The 27,448-nt window shown below is 38.9% G+C and overlaps 1 protein-coding gene and 1 long non-coding RNA gene across 5 annotated transcripts in view; one reads left to right on the top strand and one right to left on the bottom strand.

The window, feature by feature from the left end:
• Positions 1-215: 215 nt before the first annotated feature.
• LOC143379712 (uncharacterized) lies at positions 216-27,448 on the bottom strand. Of its 2 annotated transcripts, none has more exons than XR_013088502.1 (3): positions 27,344-27,448; positions 1,591-1,720; positions 216-1,009 (listed from the first exon to the last, which is right to left on the bottom strand). It is a non-coding gene; the product is annotated as an uncharacterized LOC143379712 (long non-coding RNA). The 2 variants fall into 2 exon arrangements; XR_013088501.1 differs by lacking the exon at positions 27,344-27,448 and adding an exon at positions 26,316-26,403.
• Ahctf1 (AT-hook containing transcription factor 1) overlaps positions 26,787-27,448 on the top strand; it is a 70,557-nt gene continuing 69,895 nt past the window's right edge. For all 3 annotated transcript variants that reach the window (XM_076832482.1, XM_076832481.1, XM_076832480.1), the window contains exon 1: positions 26,787-27,144. The gene's annotated coding sequence lies outside the window, so the exon portion shown is untranslated. The remainder of the gene's footprint in view (positions 27,145-27,448) is intronic.

Below are 27,448 nucleotides of genomic sequence, written 5' to 3'. Positions count from 1 at the left end.
GAGTAACCCAGAGAATTTTTTTTTATTATTTTTTTATTGGTTATTCAAAACATTACAAAGATTGCAGAATCACATCGGTTACACATCCACATTTTTACATAATGCCATAATAGTAACTGTTGTATTCTGCTACCTTTCCTATCCTCTACTATCCCCCCTCCCCTCCCCTCCCATCTTCTCTCTCTACCCCATCTACTGTAATTCATTTCTCTCCTTATTTTTTTCCCTTCCCCCTCAAATTCTCTTATATGTAATTTTGTATATCAATGAGGGTCTCCTTCCATTTCCAAGCAATTTCCCTTTTCTCTCTCTTTCCCTCCCACCTCATGACTCTATTTAATGTTAATCTTTTCCTCCTGCTCTTCCTCCCTGCTCTGTTCTTGGTTGCTCTCATTATATCAAAGAAGACATTTGGCATTTGTTTCTTAGGGATTGGCTAGCTTCACTTAGCATAATCTGCTCTAATGCCATCCATTTCCCTGCAAATTCCATGATTTTGTCATTTTTAGTGCTGCGTAGTACTCCATTGTGTATAAATGCCACATTTTTTTTAATCCATTCATCTATTGAGGGGCATCGGGATTGGTTCCACAGTCTAGCTATTGGGAATTGTGCTGTTATGAACATCGATGTGGCAGTATCCCTGTAGTACGCTCTTTTAAGGTCTTCAGGGAATAGTCCGAGAAGGGCAATAGCTGGGTCAAATGGTGGTTCCATTCCCAGCTTTCCCAGGAATCTCCATACTGCTTTCCATATTGGCCGCACCAATTGGCAGTCCCACCAGCAATGTACAAGAGTACCCTTTTCCCCACATCCTCGCCAGCACTTGTTGTTTGACTTCATAATGGCTGCCAATCTTACTGGAGTGAGATGGTATCTTAGGGTGGTTTCGATTTGCATTTCTCTGACTGCTAGAGACGGTGAGCAGTTTTTCATGTACTTGTTGATTGATTGTATGTCCTCCTCTGAGATTTGTTTTCTGAAGAAAGACTATCTGATTAGCTGATGGCTGTGGAGATAAATTTCAACACATTTCAATTCTTCTTCCCCACGAGTGATGCTCGATTTCGTAAATCAATATCAAACACACTTTAAGCCAAGTACTGTAGCACATTCCTATAACTCCAACAAGATGGGAGCCTGAGGCAGGAGGATCACAAGTTCAAGAACAGCCTCAGCAACTTAGTGAGACCCTTGGTAACTGAGCAAGACCCTTTATTAAAAAAAAGATAAAATAAAAATGGCCCAGAATGTAGTTCAGTGGTAAAGGGCCCCTGAATTCAACCCCAGTACCAAGCCAAAAGAAACAAACAAAAAAATCAAAACAAAACCAACCAACACACTTTCCACTTCAGAGGATTTCACTGTCCCTTCATATTTCTATAGCTACATAACAAATTAACCCAAACTGTGGTGGCTCACAGCATAATGATCATGCATTATATTATTTATTAGTTCTCATTGATTCAATGGTCAGAAATTCAGACCAGGCATGATGGGATGGCTGTTTTCTGACCCACATTATCAGCATTATTAACTGGAAGTCTCAAACGTCAGGGGCTAGAATCATCTGAAAGATCATTCACTCACTTGATATGACAGCAGTTGATGCTTGTTCCTGGCTAGCAGACAGCTGAGGCTATCCCAATAGCCTCACTCGACTTTCTATGTGGTTTGGGTTTCCTCACAACATGGTGGCTGAATTCTAAGGGCAAACATCCTAATGGAGAGGGAGAAAGATAGGGAGGTTAGATCCTTTTTATGACCTAACATTCAATATCATGTATCTTATGACTTTCTACCAAATATCAATACTTGGGACTGTCACAAATCCCTGCCCTGATTCAATGGGAAGGGGCATAGATCCCATCTCTCTTGAGAGAACTGCATTAAGAAAAGCATGTAGGATAGGGTAAGTGTTAAGTCTTGTCATAAGAAAAGCATGTAGGTTGGGATAACTAGATAGAGTAACGATCTTTAGAAGATACAATCTGACAGAATAAATTCAGTACCTGGCTCCCTATGCCTCAATACCCGAGTCTGTCAAATATGGGGCTAGTGACAAGATCCTATCTACCCATAAAGTTGTTGAACTGCATATTTATTCACTCCAACTAATACTTATTGTACACCCTCTGTGTACTGGACACTGACCAGAATACATAGGAGTGCTCTCATGGAACTTCATTCTAGAGAGATAATAGAAAAGGAGGTGCTTTTAAAAAGTTAACAATACTATGTAAATATAGAAGGTTGTGATTTTAGGTTAAAGGAGTGAAGCAAATCTTGGGTGGGGGGAACCTCTATACAAAAGAAAATGGATTTGGAGGCAGGCATAGTGGTGCTCACTTGCAGTCCCAGATACCCAGGGCATTTGAGGCAGGAGGATACTTAGGATCAGGAGTTTGAACACTGTGGATGTATCTCAGTGATAGAAAGCATACTTAGCATGCACAGGCTCTGGGTTTAATCCTCAATACCTAGCACTTACTAACAACAACAGCAACAACAATAATGAATTTGGATTGAAATTTTTAAATCAACTCTGTTCTTTATGGATGTTTGTTGGGCGTGGTGGCACACACCTGTAACCCCAGTGACTCTGGAGGCCAAGGCAGGAGGATTGCGAGGCCAGCCCAGCAGTTTAATGAGGTTCTAAGCAATTCAGCAAGACCCTGTCTCAAAATAAAAAATAAAAGGGCTGAGAATGTAGCTCAATGGTTAAGTGCCTCTGGGTTCAATCTCTGGCACGGAAAAAAAGTGTGGGTGTTTGACATGTTCAATGAAGAGATCAGCAATACAGAGCAGAATATTTTTTTTCTTTTGGCATATAAGCTATTCATTAACAGAAAAGGCCTACAGACTCATTCTTCTTGGACACACTCAAGGTTGTGTACTACCATGGGCACCCAGCGGCCTTGGTATGCTGACCTCTGATATGAAGGCCCTAGAAGTGGCGTTGTCTCTTATGGGCCCTAACCTTCAGTTGCTCCAAGTCCTTCTGGAGCTTATTGTCCAGACCATTAGCCAGAACTGGGCTGTATTTTCCATCCTTTACATCCTTCTATCTGTTCAAGAACCAGTCTGGGATCTTGTACTGTCATGTATTCTACAAAATGGTGATCATACATTCAACCTCATCCTCAGTGAGTTCCCAGCTCTTTTTTTAAAAAAACTTTTTTATTCTACTATGTTATATATGACAGCAGAATGCACTACAATTCATATTACACATATAGAACACAATTTTTCATATTTCTGGTTGTATACAAAGTATATTCACATCATTCATGTCTTCATACATGTACTTAGGGTAATGATGCCCATCTCATTCTACTATTTTTAAAAAATATTTATTTTTTAGCTGTAGTTGGACACAATACCTTTATTTTATTTATTTACTTTTATGTGGTACAGAGGATTAAACCCAGGTCCTCGCACGTGCTAGGCAAGTGCTCTACCACTGAGCCACAACCCCAGCCCCTCCCATCTTTTTTATACCCCTTCCTCCCTTCCTTCCCCTCCCTTCCCTTTGCCCTATCTAGAGTTCTTCTAATATTCCCATGCTCCTCCTCCCAACCCATCTATGAATCAGTCTCCTTATATCAGAGAAAACATTCAGCATTTGGTTGGGGGGATTAGCTAACTTCACTTAGAATTATCTTCTCCAACTCCATCCATTTACCTATAAGTGCCATGATTTTATTCTCTTTTATTGCTGAGTAATATTCCATTGTGTATATATACCACATTTTCTTTATCCATTTATCTACTGAAGGGCATCTAGGTTGATTCCACAGTTTAGCTACTGTGAATTGTGCTGCTATAAACATTGATGTGGTTGTGTCCCTGTAGTATGCTATTTTTAAGTCCTTTGGGTATAGACTGAGTTAGAGGGAATAGCTGGGTCAAATTGTGGTTCCATTCCCAGTTTTCCAAGGAATCTCCATACTGCTTTCCATATTGGCTTACACCAGTTTGCAGTCCCACCAGCAATGTACTCCATCCTTTTTTATGAGGTTGATATCTGCTTTCCTCAATACCACATTAGCATATCTTCATCCCACACCCTTAATGGCAGTAGTGGCAAAGGCTCTATTCCACCACCCATTTCTACCACCCATCAATATTGTGTTGAGTACTCTCAAAATGTGCTAGAACTTCTCAGGAATAACTAGAGACATGGCAGCAGCAGAGTAGTGGGATATAGGCCTCCTATTGAAGAGTGCAGAATGATTTTGTTATTGTTGTTATTATTATTATTTTTGATGCTGAAGATTAAACTCAGGGACTTGAGCATGCACTCTGTTGCTGAGCTACACTCCAATCTAGAATGGTAATTCTGGAGTTTAGAGTGTATAAAAACACTGTATAAAGAGTTGCTCCTAGGGGCTGGGGTTGTGGCTCAGTGGTAGAGCACTTGCCTAGCATGTGTGAGGCATAGAGTTAGATTCTCAGCACCATATATAAGCAAATAAATAAATAAAGGTCTATCAATAACTAATAAAAATATTTTTAAAAAAGAGTCTCTCCTATTTCTAATTAAATAAAATTGTATATATGAATTTTGTCATATAGTATTTGCTAATTTTGGCATTCTCAGTTATGAGTTTCCCCCAAAACACATGTTAGAATACAGAGATGGGGAGGCCAAGTTTAAACTGAAAGGGGCAAAAAAGTCATCTGATTCAGATTCCACATTTTTACAGATGATCTCATCAGTGATTAATTTAGAGGAATTTTTATGAATTGTAATCCTGGAGACACATATGGTTTCCATATGTAGAAACCCAATTTCAAAATCCTCCATATGAGATAAAATGATCAGAATTTCATGTTATCCTGATCTTTATTCATCATCTTCCAGTCATGTGGATCTGAATTATCTTGACTGTTTCATGAGAGCTAAAGTGTATATAACCTTTGTGTAATGGTGATTGCCAGTGCAGAGGTCAATCTTAAAGCACTGGAAAGGTGGTGGATCTTCTTCAGCAATACGGGCTGAACTTGAACAAAGCTTAAATGAATAATATCACTTTGGACCCTTTCCCCTGGAACAGCTGGAAGGCATTGCCTGTTCCTGTCTTTGGCTTCAAGCAGCTGGGAAATGTGGTTGGGGAGTGCATGCCAGCTCCTGGGGTTTATGTTCCTCATTTCACAGTTCTAGTGCTGTAGGATCTCAGGGAGATTCAGGACAAGCTTCTCTTGTTGCCTAGGGTTGGCCTCATTGGCAAGGGGATCTGTTCAGCTGAGGACAGACTGAAGCCATTTGTTCATTCATGTGCTGGTGTTCCTGTACTCAGGAGCAGTTGTTTTAAGTTGGCAAAATAGAGGACTTTAAGATTTTTGATAATACAGAATAGCTATCCTTTTAGGACTCCCTGGGATCTTGGCAGAGTCCCGTGTAGAGCACCCAGAGGTGCTCTTTCCTTAACCTGAGTCTTAGGTTTCTTTGTGTTTGTCACTGAGAATATCAAGTAGATTTTCTTAAGATAAGCAATTGACATGTAGGGCCAAATTTATAATTCTTGAATTAATGAATGAAACAATTGTTGGAGTACTGGGGATGTGGCTCAGTTATAGAAGCAATTTGCTTTTGAGACCTAGAATAAAGACACTCATTATATTGAATCAGAACCCACCCTATCCAGTATGACAGTTTAACTAATTACATTAGAAACAATTGTATTTCTGTTTAAAAGTTAACTAACTAATTAACTAATTAATTAATTAATTTTAGACAGTGTCTTGCTGACTTGTCCAGGATCTAAGTTTAGATCCTCCTGCTGAGCCTTCCCAGTGCTTGTGATTATAGGTACGCACACCAAGACAGGCAACAACTTTCTTTCTGAATAAGGTCACAATTTGAGTTAGCAGGAGTTTGGATTTCAAATTTATTTATTTTTTGCAGTACTGGAACCCAGCAGTGCTCTACCACTGAGCTACATCCACAGCCTTTTTATTTATTTATTTATTTTGAGACAGAGTTCCACTAAGTTGACAAGTTGGTCTCAAAGTTTCCATCTTCTTGCCTCAATCTGTGGAGTAGCTGGGATCATAGGTGTGTGCCATCACGACTTAGGAACACAATTCAACCTGTAATAGTGACCAAGAGTCCAGCCAATGTTACCTAAAAAACAGTCACTTGGGCTGGGCATGGTGGTGCACGCCTATAATACCAGAGGCTCAGGAGGTTGAGATAGGAGGAAGGTGAGTTCAAAGCTAGTCTCAGCAAAAGTAAGGCACTAAGCAACTCAGTGAGACCCTGTCTCTAAATACAATACAGCCACTTAGTGGCTGAGTGCCCCTGAGTACAATCCCTGGTACCCCCCCCACAAAAAAAAGTTGACTGGGGCAGTTGATTGATACATGACTGAAATGAGCACACATCCTGATGATGTCTTTGAGGTCAACTGTATCACAATAACTTAATCAATATTTTAATGTCCCTACAATATGAATTGTACCCATTCTGTTGTGGGAGAATAACTAGATCAAACCTTTGTGTTATTATTATGTGTTGTTTGGTAATAAACAAGGAGACGTGGATTTGAAGAAACTAAGCATACATGTTTAACCCTTTTCAGTTTGGAGTAATTGTAAGAATAGCTAGGTTTTGTTTATGTATTTATTTTTGTGGTGTTGGGGATGGAACAACAAGGTCTCATGCATGTTAGGCAAGTGTTTTACCACTGAGGTACACCCCCAACCTTACTAATACTTCCTGAGTACTTGGTAGGTGTCAAGTATTTTACTAAGCGTTTGATATATGTTAACTCAATTTTCACAATAATAAAACTATTATCTTTTTTGCATTTTACAAATAAGGAAACTGAGTCACAGAATGATTATAAATAACTTGCCCAAAGCTACTTAACTAGAAAATTACAGAGCCAGGACAGCAATAAAATGTTGATAAGCTTTACAAATCCCTGTAATTTTCATGTTTCTGTTTGGGTAATAATATTTTTAAGGGATTCTGAATTATCACAAAATATAGGAAATTTGAATCTCTTCAGCTATTATTTTTATATAATTTGGGGGGGTACTGGGGATTGAATTCAGGGTACTCAACCACTGAGCCATATCCCCAGCCCTATTTTATATTTTACTTAGAGACAGGGTCTCACTGAGTTGCTTAATGCCTCCCTTTTGCTGAGGCTGGCTCTGAACACATGATCCTCCTGCCTTACCCTCCCGAGCTGCTGGGATTACAGGCATGTGCCATCACACCCAGCTTCCGCTATTATTTTTAAAACCACTCAGGAACCCATCCTCATTATATACTAGAGCTTGTCCTTAGTAATAAACACATATCAACTTTGTCTTTCTCTTAAAAAACTACAAATAATTAAAATTAAGTAAAAGAAAAAGGTGATTGCATAAAATTGGGGAGTCATAGTCTTCTTTTATTTAAATTTTGTTTTATTTTTGCAGTACTAGGGATTGAACCCAGTTATATTCTACCACTTGGATACACCCTCTGCGCTTCCCCCACCCCTGATGTTTTTGTTGTTGTTGTTGTTTTTGAGACAGGATCTCACTCAGTTGCCCAGGCTGGCCAGGAACTTGTGATCCTCCTGCCTGAGAGTCACTGGGATTATAGGTCTCCCCCACCATGTAAGGTCCTATTCTCTTCTAAGGTAAAGAACCTTTTCTGAGCTACATCAACAGCTCATTCACCTTTTGGTTTTCAGTAACTGAAACTGAGTGTAAGACTTTAGTACAATACAGTTACATTTTACAAAATAAGAAGCACAGTTACTTTAAAAATAAAATAGAAATATCTTCTCTTTTTGTGGCATGAGATAAAATAAGAAATATTACTTAAGTATTAATCTGAAGCTGAATTAATTCCCTACCCATTTTACCATTATAAAATGAACTTTTATACATTTATTTAAAGACCCAAACACAATTTCAGTATGTAATTGATGAATTGATGACTATACTTGATTAACATAGTAGTAATACATCTAGCAGGAGTTTGGATTTCAAATTTATTTATTTATTTTTTTTGCAGTACTGGAACCCAGCAGTGCTCTACCACTGAGCTACATGCATAGCCCTTTTATTTATTTATTTATTTTTGAGACATTTGCTTGCAATGTGAAAAAGACAATATAGTTGGGCTGAGAATATAGCTCAGTTGGTAGAGTGCTCGCCTCACAGGCACATACAAACAAAAAGAAACAATATAGTTGGCCCCAGTATCCATGGGTTCTATATCCGTGGATTCTACCAACTGAAAATAAAAAATATCTGTGAAAAAATTGTATCTGGGCTAACTGTGTACAGACTTGTTTATTCTTGCCATTACCCTATTTACATAGCACTTACATTTTATTAGGCATTATAAATAATCTAGACATAATTAAAACTATACAGAAGGACATGCATAAGTTACATTAAAATACAACACCATTTTATATAATGGCATATCCTCAGATTTTGGTATCCTCAGGGTTCCTGGATCCAATCCCCCATGGCTACTAAGGGACAGGAACAAGTGTATAACAAAAATTCACACAGAGCACAAACTCAATCACCCATCAGCAGGCGTGAATCAAGAGATTGCAGAATAAATGTGTGGCTGAAAAGTGTGAACATAACCAATACACCACTCACAGTGCCCTGGGAACAATCCCAGGACGAAAGCCTGCAGTTTCACAGTGAAACCCCATCTGTTGTATTGTGCCCTGTCTGATTGACCTTGTGTTCAGAATGGCAGTGGCAACCCTGGTGTGGGAAAGGAAGGCAGAGAAGTGGAGTTGGCTGTGTTTATCCAGCACAGACTGTTCTCTACTGAGAGGCAATTGTGAGTCATTAGGCTTCCCAGACCTTGATGAAACATCCCTCTAAACTATTCCCCTACCCCCTACACTCTGATTTCATGTTCTTTAAGCAATCTTTTCCTTACTCAGTTTCCCATATATTTCACTATTTTACGTGGTGGGAGTGCCTTGGATCAGGTGGGCATATAAGGTAAAGATATACCCACTGTTCTAAATGCATAATAAATTGAATTTATATATATATAAACTTCCTAGGAATGTGGTTCTCCTCCTTGAGACAGATGAGCCCTAAGAGTCCTGGCATTGCCAAGTTTCCTCCAAGGCCAAGACTATTGTCTATGGTGCTGTCTTCTTGAGAAAGCCAGATGCCACTCTCTCATCTCATCCCTCCTTTCAATATTCAAAAATCAGCACAAGAGTTGGCTGTATAAATGTCAGGAAATGGGAGGAAGATGGTAGCATGAGATGGACAATTTTACCCCTATGTATGGGTATAACTGCATGAATGGTGGGACTCTACATCACATACAACCAGAGAAATGAAAAGTTGTGCTCCAATTCACAATAGCTAGACTGTGGAACCAACCCCAATGCCCCTCAATAGATGAATGGATAAAAAAAATGTGGCATTTATACACAATGGAGTACTACGCAGCACTAAAAAATGACAAAATCATGGAATTTGCAGGGAAATGGATGGCATTAGAGCAGATTATGCTAAGTGAAGCTAGCCAATCCCTAAAAAACAAATGCCAAATGTCTTCTTTGATATAATGAGAGCAACTAAGAACAGAGCCGGGAGGAAGAGCAGGAGGAAAAGATTAATATTAAACAGAGTCATGAGGTGGGAGGGAAAGGGAGAGAAAAGGGAAATTGCTTGGAAATGGAAGGAGACCCTCATTGTTATACAAAATTACATATAAGAGGTTGTGAGGGGAATGGGAAAAAATAAGGAGAGAAATGAATTACAGTAGATGGGGTAGAGAGAGAAGATGGGAGGGGAGAGGAGGGATAGTAGAGGATAGGAAAGGTAGCAGAATACAACAGTTACTATTAGGGCATTATGTAAAAATGTGGATGTGTAACCGATGTGATTTTGCAATCTTTGTAATGTTTTGAATAACCAATTAAAAAAAAGTTGTGCTCAATTTGTGTAAACAAAATTAAATTTAATTTAAAAAAGAAAAAAAAAGTCAGAAAAATTTAAACCCAACTGGGTAAGGAAATTTTTCAGGAGACTAAAAGTGACATAAATCAAATGGTCTAAAATGTAAGAAAACAATAGGACACATGGTTCAGAAAAGTGGCAAAAGGCAAGAACAAGCCAGGGTTTTGGAAGAGAAAAAAGTAAAAACACTGTAGGAAGACAGCAGCAAATTTTCATGGTGTAGATAGGAGACACTTTTTTCTTGTACTGGGGATTGAACCCAGGGGAGTTTTACCACTAAGCCACATCCTTTTTTTTCAATTTATTTTTTTATTTTGAGTCAGGAGTCACTAAGTTGCTGAGGGTCTTGTTAAATTGCTGAGACTGACCTCAAACTTGTGATTCTCCTGCCTAAACTTCTGGGATTATAGGCATGTGCCACCTTCTTTAGTGATGGGAGACACTCTTATCACAAAGTGAAAGGCCTGTCAGTCAAGAAGTAATCAGGGGGCTGGGGCTGTAGCTCAGTGGCTTGCATGGCATGTGTGAGGTTGTATCCTCAGCATCACATAAAAAATAAATAAATGAAGATATTGTGTCCATCTACAACTAAAAAAAAAAAAAAGGATTAAAAAAAAGAAGTAGTAATCAGGATGGTCAATGTGAAAACCTGGACTGAGGAATAGGGATTATTGAAGGTCAAAAGACTAAAATGTGATGGCATGAGGATGATGACCTCATTATGTGTGAAGGGTTTAGCATTTTTAAAAAAAATATTTCTCAGTTTTCAGTGGACAAAATATCTTTATTTTTATTTTTAAGTGGTGCTGAGAATTGAACCCAGTGCCTCACTCTAGCGTGTTACCACTTGAGCCACATCCCCAGCCCTGGATTTAGCATTTTTGTTGCTCACTCTTTTTTTTTTTTTTTTTTTTTTTTTTTTGGTACTGGGGATTGAACCGAGGGCTTTTAGCCATTTAGCCACATCCCCAGCCTTATTTATATTTTATTTGTGAGACAGGGTTTCATTAAGTTGCTTAGGGCCTTGCTAAATTGCTGAGTCTAGTCTTGAACTTGAGATCCTCTTGCTTCAGCTTCCTGTGATTACCACTACACCCAGGTGCTAACTCTTTTAAGGGCAAGGCAATGAAATAAAAATAAAGATGTAAAAGAAAGTAAGGGCTGATAATTTACCATGTTAAGGAACTATTGTATTGCTTTAGATTATTGTCATTTTTTTTCTCTTCTGAACCTTCACAGGGCATCTAAAGTTTGACATGACAAGACATAGGAAGAGTTCTCTAATTCAAACAAGTTTCAACCAGAAAAATTTTAACATCTTAGCACAAACCATATCCCAAGGAGCTACTCTGTGAAAACTTTGAGCCGCTTTGAAGATAATTTTGCTTGAATACAGTGCCTAGATTTCATGCTCAGCATGCATCTCCATCAAGTCTAACCAGAAGAGTTGGCTGCTTGTAAATTAAAACAGAGCTCTTGGGGCTGGGGGGTGCAGCTTAATGGTAAAATGCTTGCCTAGCAACTGATAGTTCCCTGGTTTAATCCCCAGCATCCCACAAAATAAAACAAACAAAAGGTCCCACAGCTCTTACAGAACCTATTTCTAAAGGAAGATTCACCTAAGTTTTTTTCAAAAAATACCTCTTTTTTCTTTTGTCTTGTTCTCCTAATTCTGTGAGTAGAAGAGAAAATGTATTCATTCATTCATTAAAAAAAAAAAAAAAAGTGAATGAACATATGTGAGGTTCTCTCTGAATGTTGAAGGAAAAAGATGACAAAGACATTGTTTGTGCGCTAACAAAGCTCACAGTGTAGTCAGAAAGATAACTTACAAGAAGTAATTAGAATACAGTATGATAGATGCAGTAACAGATCCTTGTCCCCTTTCCTATTTCAAGGCCGCAGACTTCTCTATGTGTAAATAGCAATGTCGTTCATTAACTTCCTTTGTCTGGAGTGCCCCTTCTGTGAACTTGGTGCCAACACATTAGATAATAGCAGCAATTACACAGTAACATAAGATTATTTTTTTCTGGTTCATTAAGCTGGAAATATTTGGTTTGTGTCTCTTTCACATCTACACTGTTTTGTTTCCAATCTAATTATCCTTGTTGGTGTCTTAAAGTGAGCAGAATAGATTTTATTAATTTTTTTAGCAGCTGTTTCTAAAGGGTAATGTATGTTTTTCTAGAGAAGAAAATGAGAAATAGGGACTTAGGAACCCTATTCATTATCTAGGATGGTCAAAAATAAAATAGGATTTTGGGCAAAAATCTTATTGAAATGAGTCTGATTTATTAATGTCTAAGAGGCCTCCTCACTCTGATAATCTATAATTATATAGGTGGACTAACATTCAAAATCAACAACCAAACCAGATGTGGCAGCATGTACTTATAGTCCCAGCCACTTGGGAGGCTGAATAGAATTGCTGGAGCCCGGGAGTTCAAGACCAGCCTGAGCAGAATAGCAAAATCTCATTTTAAGGAAAAAAAGAAGAAAGAAAAAGAAAAGTCAATGACCAGCAATGACAAACTGGGTGCAGTGGCATATACCTGTAATCCCAGAAACTTGGGAGGCTGAGGTGGGAGGACTGCAAATTCAAGGCAAACCTCAGCAGCTTAGGGGGCCCTAAGTAATTATCTCAAAATTTAAAAATAGAAAAAGACTAGGGATATGGTTCAGTATGGATTCAATCCCCAGTATGCCAAAAAAAAAAAAAAAAAAAAAGAAAGAAAAAGAAAAAGAAAAAGAAAATAGCCTGACATCTATGTAGAACAATTCATCCAAAACAATGGAGAAATATATCGCATCCTATCATATATTGTTCTTATTTAAAAATTTTGGAGTGTTCAGGGTCACACTCAGGGCCTTGTACATGCTAGGAAACCCTTCTACCACTGAACTATATCCCCATCCCAAAGACACAGGAAAGTGAAAAACATTTTCTTCTTTCCTTTCTTTTTTCTTTCTTTTTTTTTTTTTTTTTGACACTGGGAACTGAATCCAGGGGTTCATATGTGCTAGGAAAGTGCTTGACCACTCAGCTACATCCCCAGCCCTTTTTATTTTGAAATAGAGCCTTGCTAAATTGCTTAGGATCTGAATAAATTGCTCAGGTTAGCCTCAAACTTGCAATCTTGCTGAGTCTACTCAATAGCTGGAATTATAGACATGCCCCACTGAGCCCAGGGAATTTTACTGCTCTTAATATCTTAAATTAGTCATCTAATAGCAAATATTTGGTAACTGTAGAAAATTTACTACATATTTTCACACATAAGCCTCACAACAAATAAGGAAACTGAGGCTTAGACAGTGGAAGTTCCCTTTCCATGGATGCACCTATAGCAAAGGGTAGCTTCTTAGGTCAAGATTCAAATTTATACCTCTTTTGTCCACATTCAGTGCTTTTCATGTTTCGTTTTTTAATGCTTTTTAATTTATTTTTTATTTGTTCTAATTACTTATATACAATAGTATAATGCACTTTGATACATCTTATATAGATGGATTATAATTTCTCATTCTTCTGGTTGTACATGATGTAGAATCCCATGGTTATATAGTTATATATGTACATAGGGCAATAATGTCTGATTCATTTTACTGTCCTTCCTACCCCCACACTGCCTCTCCTCCCTTCACTCCCCTCTACCTAAAGTAACTCTATTCTTCCCAAGCCCCCCACCCCCGCTTTATTGTGAATTAGCATTGCATATCAGAGAAAACATTTGGCCTTTGGTTTTTGGGGATTGGCTTATTTTTCTTAGCATGATATTCTCCAGCTCCATCTATTTTCTGGTAAATGCCATAATTTTATTTTTCTTTAAGGCTAAGTAATATTCCATCATATATATATTATGTGTGTGTATATATATATATATATATATATATATATATATATATATATGTATGTGTGTGTGTGTGTATATATATATATATATATATATATATATATATATATATATATATAATAAAATATTTTCCTTATCCATTCTTCTGTTGAAGGGCACCTAGTTTGGTTCCATAGTGTGGCTGTGTGAATTTAGCTGCTATAACCACTGTTGTGGCTGCATCACTGTAATATGCTGATTTTAAGTCCTTTGGGTATAAACCAAGGAGTAGGTTAGCTGGGTCAAATGGTGGTTCCATTCCAAGTTTTCTGGGGAACCTCCATACTGCTTTCCATTATGGTTGCACCAATTTGCAGTCCTACTAGCAAGGTATGAGTGTACCTTTTCCCCAACATTTATTGTTGTTTGTATTCTTGATAATATGTTGCTTCCCAAAGTGTTTCATATATTCAAGGGAAATCTCAGGAGAATGTTGCTTTTAAGTCATATGCTGGAAGGGCTGACCCTATTGCATTTAAATTATTAGTCTGGTCTAGAATAGGACACAGTTCACTCCGGCTGGCTCTGGTCTGTGAATCCCTGGTCTTGGGGGTGTTGAAGGCTACAATGATGAAAGGAGATAATATTTCAGATCTTGTCTCCAGGAGGTAGACAGTGTGCAGTCTTGAAGGGTATCCCCCACCCCCCCCCAAAAAAAAGACATGATTCAAATTAAATAACTTCACCAAATGCACTTGGTTCTTAAAGATTCTGCTTGCCATTCTCATAGAATGGCTTGTTGAGATTTATTCTATATAACCTGTGGTTTCCAAATCAAATGGAAATATATGGGAGTTTGCCAAAGTTGCTTTTCACACATCATTTTATCCTTTAATGTTTCTGCATTATGATTCCATTTAAGTCTTACAGAGTTAGTGGGAGTGTATTTTATTTTTTGAAACTGTCCTGATCATCAGACTGAAAGGCTCTAGAGCTTCTTTTCTAATCCTTCAACACTGTAACTCAGAGACAATAATTCTTATATTGCGGTTTGGATGCATTTCTACCCTCCTGTTTTGGAAGTTGTTTTCCATTGTCTACTAGGGTGATATCTCCCGGCCCTACTAATGGAAGGTTTATCAAGTGTTACTGGGGCTGTAGCTCAGTGGTAGAGCATGTAGGTAGTATGTGGAAGGCCCTGGATTTAGTTCTTAGTACCGAGTGTTAACATGTGAATAAATGAACAAATGAATGAATGATGAGAAGGTGAAATAAAATAAAACTGTACTAAAAAATACTACTTGGGAACCATGATTTAGAACTTTAAGAATGTAATTGTGGTTTCATTGAAGTTCTTTACTGCAATGGAATTATGTGGTTTTCTAATAAATAATTTCTTTCTAAACCCTAAAGATCTCCTACATTTAAACTTATTTTCAGGAGAAGAGTGCTCTGGGTATACCAAATTTTGTTCATATAGGGCATCCTATATGAACATATAGGGCATCCTAGTTCACATCTTGATTCAATTTTCACAAACATTAAAATTGATATCACCTACATTTTAATCAAATCCAACAAAACTACCTGCAGCTCATTTAAAAAAAAAAACAAAACACAGAGGTTTCAAGAAGGAGTGAAAACTGGAAAACGCAAAAGGCAAAAACAAAACAAAACAACCCTGCCACCCAGTTTACAATTTAAATCATGCAGAAATAATGTTTCAAATGACAATTTAATATGCTTTGAAAACTTAAAGCACCATGCAGACCCCAGAGTTAATATAGGATGCGCGATTTCAAAGATTTAGATAAGTACATAAGACAAAATAAGGTAGATACTCTAACAGACTTGGCACAAAGCTTTTGTTAAAATGGGTGACCTATTCCCTTCACGGGACATTAGACTTGAATCATTTCTATCATTTTTCCAACTCTGCACGGTCAACTTTTCTTAACTATGTTTTCTTGGAGTCAGGGAGGTTCTAGGAAACAAAAGATTTGTGACTCAGGAGCATTACTTGCAATAGCATTGACACAAAAAAAGCCTTGGATTGTTTTAGCTATACAGATTATAAAATGAGAATGTGAAAGAAAGGGAGATGTAGAAAGGCAGAACAATTTTTAAGAAGAGATTAAACATGGTACTGTGTTGAAGATACATATTATTTTAGTCATTGGATAAAGAAATAAAATTTGGAGGAAGCCGCGACAGCCGCCCAGCCAGACCGGAGCAGGAAGCCGCGACAGCCGCCCAGCCAGACCGGAGCAGGAAGCCGCGACAGCTGCCCAGCCAGACCGGAGGAGGAAGCCGCGACAGCCGCCCAGCCAGACCTGAGCAGGAAGCCGCGACAGCCGCCCAGCCAGACCGGAGCAGGAAGGCGCCAGCCGCCAGCCAGACCGGAGGAGGAAGTCCGGTCCCACCCAGAGCGCTAGTCTCTAGGAAGCCCATCAACCCTTAAAACCCATCAAAGTGGGTGTGGCTACCAGCACAGTTGCGGCTGATCCAGGTACCCGGTTTCCAACTCCCCCACTCTTAGCTGCGATAACTCAAAATATTTCCCACAAGCTTTTGGGGATTGTAGCTATCAACACAAAACAACAACTGTAGAGGCACCTGGTTTCTACCTCAGAGACTAGAGTAGGGAAGATACAGGTGGAAGCTCATTTCCCTTCACACTGGCTATACCCACCACCCTGAATACAGAGGCTCAAACTAGGAATAGACAACGCCACCTACTGGAAGCAAGGAAAACAGTGTTCTGAGAGACTTTTTTTTTTTTTTTCCTCTCTTTCTCTTTTCTTCTCTCTCTTCCACAACTTCAGCATATGTGAAACCAAGAACTGAGCATGAACAACTGAATTACCAAAGTAATACAATATAGAGGAATTGCATATACCCCACCTCCCCCCCATTTTTTTTCTGTATTTCTATCTTACTTCCCTTTCCCTTCTCTTATTTCTCTTTTCTTCCTTGTTATTTCTTTTCTTTTCTTTTCCCCTTTTTTTTAATTCATATTCTCTCTATACCACTTTCAATCTCCTAACTTTTGCTATCTATACATAGGGTAACTATCTAAATAGGAGGTTGAGTCTATACATTCTTCCATAAATTACCAGTCGAGTGGTTAGAGTTCTCCAAAAATGCTAAGTTAGTTTAACCTCATTCCCTCACTCCTTTCTCTTTAAATATAACATCCTTCGTCTGAAATTAAGTTTTCTATATGCCACCAGATATGGTACGCCTTTTATGAAACTAAGGAATATATTCTTAAGTAATAATTAAATCCAACATCTATAGTCTTAGAATCTAACTATAAATGTATTAATAATGAAAACTTGTCCTTAGATAATGTACTGTTGATATTGGGATCTGTTAACATTGTCTTTCTCCGAAAAAGAGGGATATTGGAGCTATTCAAGAACAATACAAATATATAAGGGGAAAAACATTAGCTCAACAGTTTCACAAAGCTAGAAAGAATCATGAGCAGTATGAAAAGACAAGGAAAGAAAGGACCACAAACAATACAGGTCAATTCAACATTAGATGAGGTAATATCTGCAGCTGATGGAATGTCAGACAAAGAGTTCAGGATATACATGCTTCAGATGATCTGGAGTCTCAAGGAAGACATTATCCATCAAATTCAGACAATGAAAAATCACTTGGACAATGAATTACATAAACAAATCCAAGAAGCAAAAGATCAACTCTATAGGGAGATAGAGGATATAAAAAACAAACAAACAGAAATCCTGGAAATGCAGGAAACAATAAACCAAATTAAAAACTCAAATGAGAGTATTACCAGCAGAGTTGAACACTTGGAAGATAGAACTTCAGACAACGAAGACAAAGTTTTTCAACTTGAAAAGAACATAGACAGCTCAGCGAGAATGTTAAGAAATCATGAGCAGAACATCCAAGAATTATGGGATAACATCAAGAAACCAAACCTAAGAGTTATTGGGATACAAGAGGGTACAGAGGTCCAAACCAAGGGAATGAGTAATCTATTCAATGAAATAATACTAGAAAACTTCCCAGACTTAAAGAATGAAAAAGAAATCCAAATACTAGAAGCCTACAGGACACCGAATATACAAAATCATAAGAGATCCACACCAAGACATATAATAATGAAGATGCCCAACATACAGAATAAGGAGAGAATCTTAAAAGCCACAAGAGAGAGGAAGCAGATTACATTTAAGGGTAAACCAATCAGGATAACTGCTGATCTTTCAACACAGACTCTGAAAGCTAGAAGATCCTGGAACAACATATTTCAAACGCTGAAAGAAAAAGGGTTCCAACCAAGAATCATGTATCCAGCGAAATTAAGCTTCAGGATTGAAGATGAAATAAAAATCTTCCACGATAAGCAAAAGTTAAAAGAATTTGCAGCTAGAAAACCAGCTCTTCAAAACATCCTTGGCAAAACATTACAGGAAGAGGAAATGAAAAATAACAATGAAAGCCAACAACGGGAGGTAGTACAATAAAGGAAAAACTAAGCATAGAGGAAAAACTAATCATGTTAAGTATCATACATAACCAAATATGGCTGGAAATACAAACCATATCTCAATAGTAACCCTAAATGTTAATGGCTTAAATGCACCAATCAAAAGACATAGGCTAGCAGAATGGATTAAAAAAAAAGATCCAACAATATGCTGCCTACAGGAGACTCATCTGATAGGAAAAGGCATACACAGACTGAAGGTGAAAGGTTGGGAAAAATCATATCACTCATACGGACCCCGGAAGCAAGCAGGGGTGTCCATACTTGTATCAAATAAAATAGACTTCAAGCCAAAGTTAATCAAAAGGGATAAACAAGGACAATACATACTGCTCAAGGGAACCATACACCAACAAGACTTGACGATCATTAATATATATGCCCCAAACAATGGTGCAGCTACGTTCATCAAACAAACTCTTCTCAAGTTCAAGAGTCTAATAGACCACAACACAATAATCATGGGAGATTTTAATACACCTCTCTCACCAATGGACAGATCTTCCAAACAAAAATTGAATAAAGAAACCATAGAGCTCAATAATACAATAAATAACTTAGACTTAATTGATATATACAGAATATACCACCCAACATCAAGCGGATACACTTTCTTCTCAGCAGCACATGGATCCTTCTCAAAAATAGACCATATATTATGTCACAGGGCAAAGCTTAGCAATTACAAAGGAGTTGAGATACTACCATGCATTTTATCTGATCATAATGGAATGAAATTGGAAATCAATAATAAAATGAGAAAGGAAAAACCCTACATCACATGGAGATTAAACAATATGCTACTGAATGAACAAAGGGTTACAGAAGACATCAAAGAGGAAATTAAAAAATTCTTAGAGGTAAACGAAAACTCAGAAACAACATATCGAAATCTTTGGGACACTATGAAAGCAGTACTAAGAGGAAAATTCATTTCATGGAGTTCATTCCTTAAAAGAAGGAAAAGCCAACAAATAAATGACCTCATACTACACCTCAAAGCCTTAGAAAAAGAAGAACAAATCAGCAGCAAATACAGTAGAAGGCAAGAAATAATTAAAATTAGAGCAGAAATCAATGAAATCGAAACAAAAGAAACAATCGAAAAAATTGACAAAACTAAAAGTTGGTTCTTTGAAAAATTAAATAAGATTGATAGACCACTAGCCACACTAACAAAGAGAAGAAGAGAGAGAACCCAAATTACTAGCTTACGGGATGAAAAAGGCAACATCACAACAGACAATTCAGAAATACAGACGATAATTAGAAATTATTTTGAAACCCTATACTCTAATAAAATAGAAGATAGTGAAGGCATAGATAAATTCCTTGAGACATATGAACTACCCAGATTGAATCAGGAAGATATAAACAACCTAAACAGATCAATATCAAGGGAGGAAATAGAAGAAGCCATCAAAAGACTACCAACCAAGAAAAGTCCAGGACCGGATGGATATACAGCAGAGTTTTACAAAACATTTAAAGAGGAACTAATACCAATACTCCATAATCTATTTCAGGAGATAGAAAAAGAGGGAGAACTCCCAAATTCATTCTATGAGGCCAATATCACCCTGATTCCCAAACCAGAGAAGGACACCTCAAAGAAAGAAAACTACAGACCAATATCCCTAATGAATTTAGATGCAAAAATCCTCAACAAAATTCTGGCAAATCGTATACAAAAACATATAAAAAAGATTGTGCACCATGATCAAGTAGGATTCATCCCTGGGATGCAAGGCTGGTTCAATATACGGAAATCAATAAACGTTATTCACCACATCAATAGACTTAAAGATAAGAACCATATGATCATCTCGGTGGACGCAGAAAAAGCATTCGACAAAGTACAGCATCCCTTTATGTTCAAAACATTAGAAAAACTAGGGATAACAGGAACTTACCTCAAAATTATAAAAGCTATATATGCTAAGCCTCAGGCTAGCATCATTCTAAATGGAAAAAAACTGAAGGCATTCCCTCTAAAATCTGGAACAAGACAGGGATGCCCTCTCTCACCACTTCTATTCAATATAGTTCTCGAAACACTGGCCAGAGCAATTAGACAGACGAAAGAAATTAAAGGCATAAAAATAGGAAAAGAAGAACTTAAATTATCACTGTTTGCGGATGATATGATCCTATACCTAGAAGACACAAAAGGGTCTACAAAGAAACTACTAGAGCTAATAAATAAATTCAGCAAAGTGGCTGGATATAAAATCAACACGCATAAATCAAAGGCATTCCTGTATATCAGCGACAAATCTTCTGAACTGGAAATGAGGACATCTACCCCATTCACAATATCCTCAAAAAAAATAAAATACTTGGGAATCAACCTAACAAAAGAGGTGAAAGATTTATACAATGAAAACTACAGAACCCTAAAGAGAGAAATAGAAGAAGATCTCAGAAGATGGAAAAATATACCCTGTTCATGGATAGGCAGAACTAACATCATCAAAATGGCAATATTACCAAAAGTTCTCTATAGGTTCAATGCAATGCCAATCAAAATCCCAACGGCATTTCTTGTAGAAATAGATAAAGCAATCATGAAATTCATATGGAAAAATAAAAGACCCAGAATAGCAAAAGCAATTCTAAGCAGGAAGTGTGAATCAGGAGGTGTAGCGATACCAGATTTCAAACTGTACTACAAAGCAATAGTAACAAAAACAGCATGGTACTGGTACCAAAACAGGCGGGTGGACCAATGGTATAGAATAGAGGACACAGAAACCAATCCACAAAATTACAACTATCTTATATTTGATAAAGGGGCTAAAAGCATGCAATGGAGGAAGGATAGCATCTTCAACAAATGGTGCTGGGAAAACTGGAAATCCATATGCAATAAAATGAAACTGAATCCCCTCCTCTCGCCATGCACAAAAGTTAACTCAAAATGGATCAAGGACCTTGATATCAAATCAGAGACTATGCGTCTGATAGATGAAAAGGTTGGCTCCGATCTACATATTGTGGGGTCGGGCTCCAAATTCCTTAATAGGACACCCATAGCACAAGAGTTAAAAACAAGAATCAACAAATGGGGCTTACTTAAACTAAAAAGTTTTTTCTCAGCAAGAGAAACAATAAGAGAGGTAAATAGGGAGCCTACATCATGGGAACAAATTTTTACTCCTCACACTTCAGATAGAGCCCTAATATCCAGAGTATACAAAGAACTCAAAAAATTAAACAATAAGAAAACAAATAACCCAATCAACAAATGGGCCAAAGACCTGAACAGACACTTCTCAGAGGAGGACATACAATCAATCAACAAGTACATGAAAAAATGCTCACCATCTCTAGCAGTCAGAGAAATGCAAATCAAAACCATCCTAAGATACCATCTCACTCCAGTAAGATTGGCAGCCATTATGAAGTCGAACAATAACAAGTGCTGGCGAGGATGTGGGGAAAAGGGTACTCTTATACATTGCTGGTGGGACTGCAAAATGGTGAGGCCAATATGGAAAGCAGTATGGAGATTCCTGGGAAAGCTGGGAATGGAACCACCATTTGACCCAGCTATTGCCCTTCTCGGACTATTCCCTGAAGACCTCAAAAGAGCGTACTACAGGGATACTGCCACATCGATGTTCATAGCAGCACAATTCACAATAGCTAGACTGTGGAACCAACCCCGATGCCCCTCAATAGATGAATGGATAAAAAAAATGTGGCATTTATACACAATGGAGTACTACGCAGCACTAAGAAATGACAAAATCATGGAATTTGCAGGGAAATGGATGGCACTAGAGCAGATTATGCTAAGTGAAGCTAGCCAATCCCTAAAAAACAAATGCCAAATGTCTTCTTTGATATAATGAGAGCAATCAAGAACAGAGCAGGGAGGAAGAGCAGGAGGAAAAGATTAACATTAAGCAGAGTCATGAAGTGGGAGGGAAAGGGAGAGAAAAGGGAAATTGCTTGGAAATGGAAGGAGACCCTCATTGTTATACAAAATTACATATAAGAGTTTGTGAGGGGAATGGGAAAAAAATAAGAAGAGAAATGAATTACAGTAGATGGGGTAGAGAGAGAAGATGGGAGGGGAGGGGAGGGGGGATAGTAGAGGATAGGAAAGGTAGCAGAATACAACAGTTACTATTATGGTATTATGTAAAAATGTGGATGTGTAACCGATGTGATTCTGAAATCTTGGTAATGTTTTGAATAAAAAAAAAAAGAAAAAGAAAAAAAAAAGAAATAAAATTTGTGATTTTTTAGGAGTATCATTTATGCAAACATTTTTTAAAATGTAGAAAGACTATATATTTTTAAATATATATATATATATTTATATTTATATATAAAGATAGATAGACTTTTATTTTATTTATTTATATGTGGTACTGAGAATCGAACCCAGTGCCTCACACATGCCAGGCAAGTGCACTACCGCTGAGCCCCAGCCCCAGCCTCCAGAAAGACTATATTTTAAAGACAGAACAAATATATTTTAAGTGATACTGGGGATTGAACCTATAGGTGCTCTACTACTGAGCTATATCAACTACACTTTATTTTTATTTTGAGATAGGGTCTCACTAATGTGCCCAGGCTAACCTTGAACTTAAAAACCTCTTGCCTCAGAATCTGGAGTTGCTAAAATTACAGGTAAGCGCCCTGCATCCTGCAAAATGTCTTTTAAAATTTTATTTCTTTTTTCATTTGATACTGGGGATTGAACCCAGGGGTGCTTAACCATTGAACTACATCCCCAGGCCTTTTTAAATTTTTAATTTTGGGACAGGATCTCACTAAATTGCTGAGGGGCTCAATAACTTGGTGAGACTGGCTTTGAACTTGTAATCCTCCTTCCTTAGCCTCCTGAACCACTGAGATTACAGGCATGTGCCACCACTTCCAGCTCAGCATCTGTTTTAAAAATAAAACCAATTCTACCTGTTTCAAAATATTTGTGGCAAATCATTGGACAATTAATTCTCCCATCTACCAAAAAAAAAAAAAAAAAAAAAAAAAACTGCTTGACCTAGAACATTTTTAGAGTCCCTTATTAATAAAATATTGTATATTTTCTAATTTGGTGAAATTATAAGTATTTACTTATTCACTAAACAATTACTTTAGCACTTCTTTATATGTCATCCACTGTGTCATCATCGGAATGTAGTGAGGAACAAATGGAGATCTAATTCGTGACACTTCAATAAGGTCCAAATTCCCTGAAATTAGATGGTTGTCAGTCACTCCAGGATGCTAGATTGGAACTGAAATATTGTCTCTTGAATAAAATACTCCAAATGAAAGCATTAGGGTCTGTATTAGTTATTATCATTATCATTTCCTGGTCCTTTTTATTAATATTATTGTATCTTAATGAAGGCATGGGTTAAAAGAAATGAGTTTCTGAGCTTGGTGCCTGATTTTTTTTTAATCTTTAAAAAAGGAAGTACAGTAAATAACATCTTTTCTTAACCGAGAAAGGCTCAAAGAATGAAGTAACCTAATTAAAGTCATGTTGCTAGAAGTAGTGAAAAGCATTAAAAAACAAGTTTATGCAGCTCCAAATGATCACATTTTTTCATTACTCTATGCTTCATTCAAAAAGAGAAATCTTTGGAGTTGTGTTTACCAAAGTCGTTGTGTGGAACACTAATGAGGCAAGATGTTCTCATGTATAAATAGATGCCATGGTCAAACAACTTTGGGAAATGCCAAGCATATTAAAGGTAGAGGAGTATTACATAAAAGAAATATTTAATTTTATTTAATTAGCTTTTGCCAAACTCCTTTGACTATCAAACTTAGATTATTTTTTTCATTTGACATTTGCTAACCTATCTTGAAATTAAAAGAATGTGGCATATGCTTACATGACTGAAAGAAAAGGAGAGCTTTCAAGTGGAAATTGAGTTTATAAGGTAATTTAAAAAGCAGTAGCTATGAAAGAAACATTTTCAAAAGATGCAGTCTGTGTTCCCAGTGTAGCTTTTTTTTTTTTTTTTTTTTTTTCCCTCAGTGTATAGGGGTTTTGTGGGTAGGTGGAGAGAATCAAGGGCAAAAAGGGGAAAGAGACATAAAATAACACAGCCATATATTTTCAATGTAAACTTTTAGTGATTCATGGGCCTCTGATGAACATTAAGATTTAGACAGGATGAGAAGAGGCTGGGAGACCCTGAAAGGGAGAGCAAAGAAAGGATTCTTAGGAAGTATGTAGTGAAATAAAATAGGACAGGTAGGGTTGGTCCATACTATAAGCAATCATTCAGAACTCAGTCTCTTGGTAATGATGGAAATATTAAAATCTGCAAGACCATGTAGAAAGTTGACTAATCTGAATAATAATGAGATAGATTTTTAAATTTTACAGTCAGAAGTTTTTTGTTTGTTTTTGGTGGTAGTGGGGAATTGAACCCAGGGGTACTTTACAACTGAGCTCATCCCCAGTTCTTTTTATTGATTGATTAATTGATTGATTGGGGTGGGGAAACAGGGTCTTGATTAAGTTGTTTAGGGACTTGCAGTAGCTAAGGCTGACTTCCAACTTGCCACCCTCCTGCCTCAGCTTCCTGGGATTACAGGCGTGTGTCTCCACCCTGGTTTCAGAAGGGATTTTACAGCAAGGTTAATAAATGTCTTTTTATGAATCAGTCAATCCTCTGATCCAGTTCCTGTTACTCCAAAGGATGTTTGACTTTCATCTCACACAGCTCACCAGACAGCACACCTGGGTTGAAAATTGTCTTTTGACTGCTAAGAACAGCACTTAAGAATTGAGCATAAAGTAGTTTCAAAAGATGGAAGTGTACAATGGGGAGCAAAGCAAGAACATAAATCAGCATATATGAGAGAAGGATGTTTTCTGTTTGAAGAGGTCCATTGGGTTGTAGGTGTCTGAGGTAGAGCATGCCCAGCATCCCCTTCCTCACACAGAAAATTAAGACAACTTACAATAAGCAAAAACCTCTTTTATTTTTGTATCGGGGATTGAACCCAGGCGTGCTTAACTACTGAGCTACACCCTCAGCTCCTTTTTATATTTTATTTAGAGACAGGGTCTTGCTGAGTTGCTTAGGGCCTCGCTAAATTGCCAAGGCTGGCTTTTAACTTGCAATCCTCCTGTCTCAGCCTCCTGAGACGCTAGTAATCACAGGTTTGCGCCAGGGCACCCTGCTAAAGAAAAAACTTTTATTGCATAAGTGGGAGGAGGTACTCTTTTAACTCCTCTTTTTTTTGTGTGTGGTGGACACCGCCCCCGCCCCCCCCCCCCAAAGGGGCCTGTTAGAATCCTCACTCTACCTCGTTTTTATTCGATTTACCACTTAGTATATTTGATTTACTACTTAGTATTACACATATTTGGTGCTGGGACTAGTTTTTTTTTTTTTTTTTTTAGTTGACGATGGACGGTTTATTTATTTATATATGCGGTGCTGAGAACGGAACCTGTTATTCACGCATGCTAGGAAAGCGCTCCACCACTGATCCACGAACCCAACCCTGCTGGGACTCGTTTTTTGTTTTTTGTTTTTTTTAAACAGTAGCTTCCTATAATTTTATGTGGTGCTGAGGGTCTAACCCAGTGCCTCACACGTGTGAGGAAAGCCCTTTACTACTGAGCCCCAGCCCCAGCCCTCTGCTAGGATTAGATTTAAAGGAAGATACAAACCAAAAATGGTAAGAGATTTGGGGTAATTTCTCTATTATCTATATTATTATTTTGGTGCTGGGGATTGAACCGAGGACCTCTTGCACACCGGGCACGCGCTCTACCACAGCTATACCTTCAGCTCCAAGCAAATTTTTGACGAAAAACATTAGGCTAGGCGGCACCTTCGGCCGTGAAAACAGGGTAGAATATCTGAAGAAACACGTAGGAAAGGCAAAAAGCTTTTCCCTAGAGGTCTGGAGGCCCGCTTTTGGAATGGAAAGTCAGGACATAGGACGAAAAACAGGGTAAATATATCTGCCAATGGGGAAAAGATTACCACCCGTCCGCCAGCAGGATGCGCGAGAAGATAACGCCGGGACTCTCTCCCGCAAGACACCTTAGCCAGCAGCAGAAGCAGCGAGTCCCGCCGGGCGCGACCTCGGGCGAAAACTACCACTCCCGACGCCACACCCCGCGCGCAGGCCGGGCCGCCGGAGCCGGTCGACGCGCAGGGCACTATGGGGTTTGTAGTCTTTCTCCCCCTTAGTTCATCCAAGGCCGGGAGATCCTAGTTTTTGTAAACTAGCCGCTCTTCCAGATGCAGCTTCTTTTCCTCTTCCTCCCGCCGAACTTACTTTCACGGGAAGTTTGAAAATTCCCGCGGAGCCGGCGCGCGAGGTCGGAACCCTCGCGAGAACTTGGTCTCCGTAGCCGCGATCTCCTCTTCTCTTCTCCTCCTCCTCTCCTCCTCCTCTGCCCTCCTCCTCCCTTTCCCCTCCCCTTCCCTCCCCTCTCGGGTGTGTGTGGGACTCCGTCTGTCCGCCCAGGGTAATACGCAGAGGACCGCCGGCGCTGTCCAAGACTAGGCGGCAGAGTCGCGTGGGGCAAGACTCAGCACCAAGGCGGGGCAGTGTCTGCGTTTTAGCCGCTGAGCAGTGTGCAGGCCTGCAGCCGGCGAAAGCACTCTCGTGGGGGGCGGGTGTGTGTGGCTCTGAGGTGGCCGGGAGGTCGTAGGCCGACAAGCAGAGAAGCAGCTTCCGCGGGGCGGAGGCGTGTGTGCCCAGCCCGTGTTTCCCGGGAGATGCTGTGACGGGCCCGCGCGGAGGAGCTCACGCCTGGCCTCGCGCCCCCCGGGACTCGGCGGCCGGGTCACCCGCCCTTCTCAGGTAGGGGGAAGGGAAGGCGGGGGTTGGGCCGCGCGGCGGAGGGCGGGTCGGCGCGGCCTGGGCCCGGCTTGTCCCCGCGCGGCGCCTCGTGGGGCCTAGGCCGGACGCATGCCCGCGCGGAACGGGCCCGAGGGGGCGGACGCGAGCGGCGGCGGTTGCTGCACGCTCCAGCGTTCGACCGTTGTGTTATATAACCTACTTCGAGATGGAGTGGCGGCACATGGCGGCTGCGGCGGACTGTCTCGGTGTTCGTTTCCCGCCCTGGCAGCGGGATCCTGACCCGCCCGGGACGGCTTCTTCACTG

The sequence above is a fragment of the Callospermophilus lateralis genome, chromosome 13 (genome assembly GCF_048772815.1).
Source record: "Callospermophilus lateralis isolate mCalLat2 chromosome 13, mCalLat2.hap1, whole genome shotgun sequence".
Classification (NCBI taxonomy): Eukaryota; Metazoa; Chordata; class Mammalia; order Rodentia; family Sciuridae; genus Callospermophilus; species Callospermophilus lateralis.
The sequence above is the reverse complement of the archived record's forward strand: the minus strand, read 5'-3'. Positions and strand labels throughout refer to the sequence as shown.